Consider the following 11,318-nt stretch of genomic DNA (forward strand, 5'->3'; position numbering starts at 1 on the left):
ATCCATGGGGCAGTAGAGGAAAATGAGAAGAGTTGTTATGGGAGCAGGAGGTCTTCAAATGATTGGAGTGGTGGAGTTGGTGGAGTGGAAGTTACATGCAGCAATACAATGTGAAACAGACTGAAAGACTGGGGCAAGAAAGCCTTGGAATGCTTTGGACAGGGAGTTTGTGCTGGATATTGAAGGGGAGAGGAATATAGTGAAGGGATCTGAAAGGGGGCATCATATGGCTGGGAGCAGTGGAAGAACTGAATGATATATGGCAAGAGAATTTGAACAGAGGTGAGTTCTGAGTTGTGAAAGAGGAAGACCAAAGAAAAGAACATTACAATAGTCAAGATTGGAGATCACCTTAGCCTGAAGCAAAATTTCAGCTAAGGAATGAATTGACTTTTGCACTGTTGTACCTGGAAAAGTGACGCATCTTGGCAACTGGTTGAATGTATGCAGCAAATAAAAAGAAAAGACTCTGTTATAAAATCGAGGCTGCATGCTTGATCAGTTATTATTATCAGTTATAATAATCAGTTATTATCAGTTGAGTTATTATGTCTTCAGCAGACATGGAGAATATCATAAGGTATATCTCACCAAGTGAAGCATTTTAGTTTCATACAGGCACCAAATGGGCAATGACTTTAGCCCCCCCCCCCATTCAGTAGCCACTTTAGGCACCCACTGAGTAGACCATAGGCTGCTATTCCAAAGCATCAAACAACAAGAACAACATTCTAGAATCTTCACAATCTTCATGAAGATTCTCAAATTCTGAACACAGAGCAAAGGCAGAAACCAAAGTCAGGATTAGAGTTTAGATGAATTGTATTGGTCTGTGCACAGATTTGGACAAGAATCAAATCTAGTTGCTTCTTGGTCTGTGACCCAAATATATTGTGATATAGGGATGAACAAGAATTTTATTCCTGTTCACAAATCATGCGAACATGTCCTGTTCACAGTCCCGAACATAAAGAGGAACATATTTTTCAAGAAATGTTAGCAATTTCCCAAACTTGCATTCATGTTCAAAAGTGTGCACTTGCACAAACATGCACTTCCTAAAATGCACGTTTGTGCATATGCACATGTGTGCAAGTGCGCATTTCTGCAAATGTGCATTTGTACAAATCCCCCCAAATGCACAGTTTCATGCTTTAGCCTATGGGGGGAAATCTATAAGTTCTGTCAGGAAAAATGCATTTTTTAAGCGTATTTTTTCCCCAATTAAGAAAAGAAAAGAAATTTATGTTCAGGAGCACAAACAAGGCAAAATGAGCTTTGAGGAAGAATTCAGAGAACCTCAATGAGCTCAAGCACTGCATGTTCACCTATCCCTAGTCTGAACTGATATGCCCAGGCAACCCACTACTATTGCTCAGCAGTTTACAGCTCCTAATTGCCTTCACACCGCCTTGTTGTTACTTTTTGCTGTGGGATTGAGGAGAAGCAGGGGGGAGAATTAGAAATAGGAAGTACTTTCTAAAGGCTTTATGAGGTAAATCAAAGAAAACTGATGCGATGGAAGCTAATTATGAGAAGAAGGAGAAGAAGGAGATAGGGGGACCAATCAAAGCATGACTGTTCGTTATCTTCTCTTTGTTTTAGAAACACAGGTGGAAGCACATTCATAAACCAGGGGCTGCTGCCATGAGGAGGTGCTAGGGAGATCTTGCTCCAGGATCAATGATTTGCTAATCTGAGACAGGCATATGAGGGCCACTAGTTCTAGAAATTATATCCATAATACTCAAGACAAGAACTTAGTATTCATTATCATCATTATCTATTTATTTGTATGCCATTTTCCCACAAAATTGGGTCCAAAGTGGCTCACAACATAACAAATGAAAAGCAATAAATATGATTTACAACCACATACCAAATGAACTACAGAAAAACTAAGACCAGTGTACAAAAATAGAATAGGAACAATTACAAGTAGCCATCGTGTTTCTAAATATACACCTAAAAAAATATTGATACATACAATATCAAATAAAACAGTACAAATAAAGTAACCAGGATGATCCTTGGTGAAATCTGGGTTTATTATTGTAGACTACAGATCCTTATTGGGAATATTTACAGCCTAAATGAAAAAAAAATCTTTTAGCAATAAAAATAAAGTAAAACCAATTATTTAATTGCTTATTCATGTGTCAAAACATATTATCAAAATATATTGCCCATCCAAATGCTCATCTTCTTAATATTTGCTGAGATCATATGATCAGGCTATTATTAAAATTAATAAAGGATTTAGAATGCCATTTCTAGTTATTGTCACTGATGAGCACATTTCATCAATTATACAAACCAATTATAATCACCAATTATACAAACCAATTCTGTGTGTGTGTGTGTTCCCTAAAAAATAAGTGAAGTAACAATTAGTAAATAAATTATCCTAGCTATTTCCTTACTTCATAGCAGCCAATATTCGCTGGGTTTTCAAGTCCACCACACAATTAGAATTTAGTGAGGAAGAGCACAGCTGAGCATGTTAGGACTGGAGAGGAGAATGGTAGCTCTGCCTCTTCCATCAAGACCTCAGTCATTTCTGGCCCCATCACCTTCCACACATTTGGGGGTGAAGGTCTGCAGTGGGGAACCTGTGAGGATTCTGTCAGTTGTCTGTATGCACCCAAAAAAACAACAACAATTTTTGCAAGCAATTTTCATAATATAGTGCATTTAAAAACATTATTTTAATTAATACATGATTTTTGTATTATTATAGAACTTCATTGCAAAATTTGGACAAGTCTGAATTCTGAAGGATAACATGAGTTTCAGTTTGTGTATTGGTTCTTAAGTGAAAAAAGTAGGTAAGCTCTCATTAAAATGAGACCTGTGCACAAATGACCTCTTGAAATTCTCCACTCTATCTGTGGGTGCAGAAATTGGGAGGAGAATTTCACCGAGTTTATGCAGTGGGAGGAGAAATTCTCCAACAATTTCTCACAGGTAGGGCTCACCACTGGCTCACCACAGCTTCTTTCTTTTTTTTCCTATGGGGTTTTGTTTTTCTTCATGGTCACTGCAAGTGGCAACAGCAGCAAGTGCATTGGCAGCCTGGCCCCCATTTTGTATCCTTCACAACACCCCATACATAGGATCATTCTGGGGCTTTGGAAGTGGCAGGGAGAGGGAAGGCAAAAGCCACCAAAATACAGGGAAGAAAATTTGAGGAAATTCAGCAAAGTGGCCTTTAATTTTTAGTGGCATAAGAAAAAGAAAGATTTCAGGACAATGAAAGACAGGACACTCCTACATACTCCTAAATAAAGGGAACACAAGAACCCTGAACCCAACCCATGAGAACTTTTCCAAAATTTCTTCTTTAAATTTCTTTTCGAAAGCAATTTCTTTTTTATCAAATTGAATGACAATGGTCAAAAACAATGTGGGAGAAATGTTAGGCATGGCACTAATTAAAATGCAAATTTCTCCCCCATCCTTACCCCTGAGTTACACCAATAGGCATTTCACTGTTGTCGATGAGGATGAGTTTGTAGTTTGAGACTAGTTTCCCTGCATTCAAAAGCCTCAAATCATCAGTAAAAAGCAGTCGGAAAATTGCCAAGCATTCCCCATGTTTCCAGTAGGTAGAAGCTACAAGGAGGTTATTTAAATACTCCGTCATGTTATAACAGGAGAATTATGGGGGCACAGCAGCAAACACACAACACATCACCCTGAATAACTCCAGATTACTCTTGCCATCTACACATAAGCTACTTCCTTGAACTGTTTGTACAGTCAGCAGCAGCTGAAAACTGACAGAGAGTGAAGCCTGAAATCCTATCAATCAGATATTATTTGTTAGGGGTAGGGTCTGAACTTACCCACTTCTCTCTCTGTTTCCCTCCTGAACAGCTGATGAGTAGGGTTCCACTTTTTAGAAAAGGTTACACGTGTGCAGCCCCAGCTGGATCAGCCTGAGGATCAAATGCACAACCCCTCTTTGTGAGTAAAATTCCCCATCCTGCTACAAATCCATGCTTAAAAACTTGATTCTGCTTGCATGAAGATCATGGGAGGGCAAGTTCCAGCCTGTGAACCTAATCTGGCCCATGGTGGTTGTCCATCCCGCTCATAGAGGGTTAGAATCTGCTGAAGGCCCATCCATTCCCCTCCCCAGATCTGCCACCTCGTCAAGCTCCATTCCTTGGCCAGGAGGATACCAGGGATTTGTAAGGCAGTGGGGAGAGGAATCCCCTTGTTATCTTTTATCACAAATCGGAGATAACAAGTGGAATGGAGGAGTGGTAGCTTCACCTGCCTTAATCCTCTCCCGAGTGGGAGAAGACACAGGACAGGCAAAGCTGGTCCCAGCAGTCACATTGAGAGGATCATCCTCCCAATTCAGCAGCTGGGAACCAAAGGATGTGAGGGGCATGGCCCCACCCCTTTGATGTCAGGTGTAGGGTCATATCCTCTGATATCATAGGGCTCATGGAGGGCTAAGTGGGGCGTCATCTGGCCTCCCACTGCATTATGGTTGCCCAACCCTGATGTAGTTCCTAGATATAGTGGTATGTCTGTCTAAAAGAAGACACAGCCTGGAAAAACATGTTCCAACTTCCTGCCCTCCTGAACGTGGATGATTACATTTGCTCAAAAAAATTGTAATGATACCTTAGAGCAGGGATAGGCAACCCAGTGACATCCAGATGTTTTGGATTACAACTCCCATAATCCCTGACCATTGGCCATGATGATTGGGGCTGATGGGAGTTAGAGTCCAAAACATCTGGAGGCTTACCCCTGCCATAGAGTGTGTTTTTTTCAAGAATCAAGCCATGCCAAGCCACTTTGCATAAAAAGACAGCAAAACAGTAACAATATCCAGATAAACTATTTTACATTACATTCACAAACTTTATACTTTTAGTTACATTTGAAACTCATTTTTTAATTTTCATGTCAGACAGAAATCACTTCAATGGTTCAAAAACTACAGTGAGAAGCTGTGATGCATGGCAAAAAAGCATTTATTGTTTTACAAATGTTTGCTTAGTTTATTCACCTTGCAGAGAGAATTATGGGCAGAGTACTTTTACTTTCTGTGCTGTAGTAGTAGTATTAATAACAGTAATAGTGGTAAATAAAATATTATATTAGTATGTGGAATCTGTCTAGGGCTCAAATTGGCAGGTATTTAAATAGCAGTTCAGCACACGATGGGTTATATCCAATGTTATGCTAGCAGAACATTATTGCACAACTGCTGGCAGAACAATTGGCATAACTAGTGCAAGCAACACCTAGCTTGATAAAATTGTGAAAGAACTTGCACAACTGTTTAAGGAATGCCTTGTGCTACAGCTTTCATGAGTGGAATCAAAGTACTGGATTTGACACTGGTGAAAGGATGATTTTTTTCCCCAAGAAGCAGAAGGTTTGTGCTAGTTGAATGACACTATTGGATAAAAACAAACTTATTTTTGTTTCTTTTAATACCTGACTCCATGCTTCATCCCAAACTGTTTTTGAGACCCCCTTCTGTTTCAAAAGGAGATTGTTTGCAACACAGGATGGGGAGGAGTGTTTAAGAAGAAACTAGTGGGCTTCCAGAACTTAGTTTCATGCTTCTTTAGATCCTGGCCAGAACTACCATGTACATTCTATTTCAGTCTTTCCCAACCTGGTACCCTCCAGATATTTTGGATTTCAAGTCCCATCAGCCCAAGCCAGCATAGCTAACGGTCAGGAATCCTGGAAGTTGCAGTCCAAAACATATGGAGGGCACCAGGCTTGGGAGGGCTGGTCTATTTGTTAAACAATTAAAGGACTATGGCTATTATTATCTGAGTGTAAAGAACATAAAGCTTGTTTGTAAATAGTCAAATGAATGAATGAATGAATGAATGAATGAATGCTGTCGGAATTTAGTTACACAACAGTTGGCAGCAAATAAGGTGGGAGTTTCAGTAGCTAAGGGGTTTTCTTTTCAAGGTGGTCTATATTTCTCCCTAAATCCTCCATTCGAAACACAATCATGTTGACAGCAAAGCTAGGATTAAGGCATTCGAGAAAATAAAAGTTTGGCAATCATTTGGTGTCTTCTAGGCTTGACCTTAGTCACACTGCTGATAGCACAGTTGAACTGCTGGCTCCTCTGACTGAGGCTTCCAGCTGAGGTGGCTTAAACAGTTGACAGGGCAAATGATTGAGGCCAAAATGTCAGGAAAATGAGCCAGGGTAGGACTTGCATAGTTTGCAAGGAGTACTGCAGTGTTTCCCTGAATGAGGCAAAGACTGGAACACAGGCTGTCAACATTGTCACTTGATTGACCTTTCTAGGCCTGCAGCCTCCTGACGGCTTCAGTTGTGCTATATTTTGTGTGACCATGTTTTACTCATCTTGCTTTTTTCTAAAATGTTTCCCTCTCCTGTATAATTGATATAAGAGCCTGCAGTCTTATAATTGATATAAGAGCCTGCAGTCTTATAATTGATATAAGAGCCTGCAGTCTTTTCTTAAGAAGTATTTCATACAGTTAAACAGTGAGGACTTCAAGTTCGAAGCTCAAAACATTTCCTTCACCTCAGCATCTTGTGTGTGTGGGGGGGGGGGGCGAGGACTAATAAATCATTCATTTATCAAACTATTAAACCAGAACAATAACATAGTAGAAACAATATTTTCAACATGGTGTCATTTAGCTAACACATCTGCACACACACACACACACACACACACACCAGAGTTACCTGACTTCTCACACTGACCTATTTTCTCACACAAATACTGTTTCCCTAAAGGCTAACAGTTTAGTCATGGATAGCACTTAATCCCTGGAAGTAAAGCAAATTTTGCATTGCCTTTTTTTCACATTGAAAGGGGTTGTTCAGGTAAATGTTGATTTTCTTCTGTGTTGTTAGGAGGGAAGGTGGCCAGTGGCAAGTATTGGGAAGGAGAAACTGGTAGAAGTAGATGTAGCCAGGAGCAGCAAGAAGAGAGAAAAATGAGATGTCATATCTAAAGGATGCAAGACAAAAAGAAAAGAAAAAAAAAGAGTCTGACTCAAAAAGGAAAGAGGGCCTGCATTAATAATGCTTAGAATAGGGCCTGCATTAGAATAGGGCCTGCATTAGAATAGGGCCTGCATTAATAATGCTTAGAATAGGGCCTGCATTAGAATAGGGCCTGCATTAATAATGCTTAGAATAGGGCCTGCATTAGAATAGGGCCTGCATTAATAATGCTTAGAATAGGGCCTGCATTAGAATAGGGCCTGCATTAATAATGCTTAGAATAGGGCCTGCATTAGAATAGGGCCTGCATTAATAATGCTTAGAATAGGGCCTGCATTAGAATAGGGCCTGCATTAATAATGCTTAGAATAGGGCCTGCATTAGAATAGGGCCTGCATTAATAATGCTTAGAATAGGGCCTGCATTAGAATAGGGCCTGCATTAATAATGCTTAGAATAGGGCCTGCATTAGAATAGGGCCTGCATTAATAATGCGTAGAATAGGGCCTGCATTAGAATAGGGCCTGCATTAATAATGCGTAGAATAGGGCCTGCATTAGAATAGGGCCTGCATTAATAATGCGTAGAATAGGGCCTGCATTAGAATAGGGCCTGCATTAATAATGCGTAGAATAGGGCCTGCATTAGAATAGGGCCTGCATTAATAATGCGTAGAATAGGGCCTGCATTAGAATAGGGCCTGCATTAATAATGCGTAGAATAGGGCCTGCATTAGAATAGGGCCTGCATTAATAATGCGTAGAATAGGGCCTGCATTAGAATAGGGCCTGCATTAATAATGCGTAGAATAGGGCCTGCATTAGAATAGGGCCTGCATTAATAATGCGTAGAATAGGGCCTGCATTAGAATAGGGCCTGCATTAATAATGCGTAGAATAGGGCCTGCATTAGAATAGGGCCTGCATTAATAATGCGTAGAATAGGGCCTGCATTAGAATAGGGCCTGCATTAATAATGCGTAGAATAGGGCCTGCATTAGAATAGGGCCTGCATTAATAATGCGTAGAATAGGGCCTGCATTAGAATAGGGCCTGCATTAATAATGCGTAGAATAGGGCCTGCATTAGAATAGGGCCTGCATTAATAATGCGTAGAATAGGGCCTGCATTAGAATAGGGCCTGCATTAATAATGCGTAGAATAGGGCCTGCATTAGAATAGGGCCTGCATTAATAATGCGTAGAATAGGGCCTGCATTAGAATAGGGCCTGCATTAATAATGCGTAGAATAGGGCCTGCATTAGAATAGGGCCTGCATTAATAATGCTTAGAATGCAATGTATCTGTTAAAATGAAACCATATTTAAAAACAGATTGGAGAACAGAATAATTATATCCACAAGCCTTTCCCTGGGTTTTGGAGCTGGGAGGGGACTAGAAGCCTTTTTCTCAAATCTGTAGAGTTAACAAGAGAATCTGGACTCCACGTAGAAGAAAAAGTGAAACTATTATTATTCTTTTCTTCCACCAACTAGCCATTTTGCCTTATGACACCTAGTGGTCATACTACTGATATAGATAGCCACATGTCTCTTCTGAGGAGAAAGGATGTCAGCTACATGCAACAACAATATTAAACATCATTGTTTTTCTTACTGAATATTTATATCCAGTAATGTTCAGTGAAGGTCAGGGATGACCACATGAGCCTTGTCTTTATGTCAGTGATCACTCTTACCTCTTGACATTCAGCTACTAACTCTGTCCTGCTTGTGTGCCTCCATAATCTCTTAGGAATTTCCCTTTCAGCGCTGTCATTCAATCGTTCTGTGTTGATGGTATCGGCTGTCAGCTTGGGTTCTTATGACATGAAACTGGAGCTTCAGTTGTGCGATAGCTTCAGTTGCATAGGTTCCATGTCTATTCCAGCAAACGCACACATCTGGGACTTGGATCCACCATTCTTCCACTGACAGCCATCCAGCTCCAAGGTAGTGGGGAAGCTGAAACTACCCACTGCATAGGATATCATGTATGCATATTCCCTAAATAACAAATCTGTTAACAGCTGCAAATTCCTGGAATTTTGGAGGTTGAGTGAATATGGAAAGCCCTTAACACAACATGTAAACCATTTTGTTGTTGTTGTTGTTGTTAATTGAATATGTAGTATGTAGCTGACCCTCTCTTAGTTACTCACAAGTAAGCATGTGGGCCCCAATCACCGTGCATGGATAGAGTAGGTTTAAACTCCCACACAACCATTTGGTTTTTGGAACAACACCCCACCCCACTGGAGTGTTTTTAGCATCCATGCAGGAGGGAGGCAATCAGGCAAATTTTGACAAACAAGGAACAAACATCCCCTACATGTGTCAAGTCATCCTGATCAGACCCCATCCCCATACTTGTGCATATAAAAAAAAGACAGGATCCGCTGCACATGATCCATTTATGTAATGTGTAGTTTGGTCCAAGTCTCCACTCTGACAACATGCAGAGTTAGCAGACAGTCTGGACAACATGCTGTGGGAAAAGTGAAACTAGTTCTTCTTTCCACCATTCACCAACTACCCTCTTTGCCTTAGTGTCACCTAGCTGCCCAAGTAATTGTACAACTAAGAACATAAATCAGCATAGACTATTTTACTCTATTTCTCCCTCTAAAGTTGAATTGCTTTTTGATTTTTTTTATTTGATTTTTTGACAAACCGTGTAAGCTTGAAAATCCTGCCCTACTGCATAGGGAATATCTTTCATATCCAAATGTTACCTACTGCAAACTGTTTCAAACGTGAAATATTTTGTGAGTTGTTGTTGTTGTTGTTTTACTTTTCATGTAGTTTGCACTTGGTTTGACATTGCTTTAGGGTGCAATCCTATGCATGTTTAAACAGAAAAAAAGTCCTACAACTCCCAGTATTCCCCAGCCATATTTAAACTTGCTTAGGGTTGCACCCTTAATTTCTAAAGAGCAGAAAGGAGAAGTCTGATTCCTGTTACATATTGGTTTAGTTTAGGGATGTTGCGGGTGCCGGACTGGGTCCAGGAGTCCATTGCCCCCTGCACCTGCAACCCCCAGACTGTGCCCACTGAGCCCCTGTCCTCACTCATGCCTGCTCATGCCCTCCTGGACTCACCGTGACCCTGTCTGGCGAGTGCCCACCATTTTGCCGCCTTTTTTTCCTACATAAAACAGGGAGTTTAAAAAATGTGCATATTTAAATATGAACAGTTTGAGGCCAGGAAAGCTTAATAGGCACAATATTAGAGGCACATAATTAAGCTTTCCTGGCCCCAAAACTGCTCATATTTCAATATGCACATTTTTAACCTCCTTTTTTTACTCAGAAAAAAAGGCAGCAAAGTGGCGGGCACTCGCCAGATGGGGTCATGGTGAGTGTGGGTGACTCACCAAGCTCATGAGGGCTCGAGCCCAGGTTGGGCGGGGGGGGGGGGGTTCAGCAGGCACCAAGAGAACTCGAGCTGGGGTGTGTTTGCACATTCCTAGTTTAGTTGTACTCTCAGTACTGCATCAAATCTATTTATATTGTAGTCTTTGTATGGATGAGTGAATGTATCAATTCTGGTTTGGATCAGTTTCTCATTTTTCCAACTTTAAACTCATTTTGTCCCATTTTCACATCGGATTGCAATTTGAAAATTCATACCCATTTTTTGTGCATTTCTCCTAATGTACATTTTGTACACATTTTTTTCTAATACATGCATTTTTTTTTACAAGCAGTTTATATTGATAATGTATTTGTATGCTGCTTTCATGAATATACACATCTTTGTGCACACTTCCCCTAATACACACTCTTTTTTCCTGAAAACATCCCATCATCACAGCAATGTCAGAACAGCCTGGGCCTTGCTTCTGACAAGTTGGCAGTGCTGGCTGGCCTTGTGGGAAGGTGGGACCTCAGGGTGAATCAAAGGGGAAACTTCATCCCTCTGGTCCACTCCATGGTTTGGTCCGTTGCCTATTCTGTCTGGAAGCTGTAGATTCATAAAGTTGTGGCTCAATTTGCCAAATCCTTTTGTCATTCTCATCCTCTTCCTCTCCATGACCTTGTGGTTGTGGGCACAATATGAATGGAAATGCACATCCATGTGCAGATGTCTATTCAATGCAATGCAGATTTCAATGCACATTTAAATATGTATTCCCATCCATAACAAGCTTGTATTTAACAATTGTCCCAGCAGCCAAAGGAAACAAATAATTCCATTCAGGTGATTGAGTAAACTGGCAGAGGAAGGATGGATCACTCCATCCCTCATCTGCCAGCCCACTTAGTTTCCATGTTGGCCATGTAAGATGGGGCCTTCCCTCCTCCATTGCCAGCATGGAAACACAGGCTCCTC

The 11,318-nt window shown here is 40.7% G+C and overlaps 1 long non-coding RNA gene across 1 annotated transcript; it reads right to left on the reverse strand.

Annotated features, from left to right (window-relative positions):
- Positions 1-1,762: 1,762 nt before the first annotated feature.
- On the reverse strand, positions 1,763-9,862 carry LOC146354308 (uncharacterized). Its single transcript, XR_014787417.1, has 3 exons — positions 8,683-9,862; positions 3,849-3,941; positions 1,763-2,634 (listed from the first exon to the last, which is right to left on the reverse strand). It is a non-coding gene; the product is annotated as an uncharacterized LOC146354308 (long non-coding RNA).
- Positions 9,863-11,318: the final 1,456 nt, after the last annotated feature.

The sequence above is a fragment of the Heloderma suspectum genome, chromosome 2 (assembly GCF_057233095.1).
Source record: "Heloderma suspectum isolate Gila_16-S chromosome 2, 16-S_ref, whole genome shotgun sequence".
NCBI classification, from domain to species: Eukaryota; Metazoa; Chordata; class Lepidosauria; order Squamata; family Helodermatidae; genus Heloderma; species Heloderma suspectum.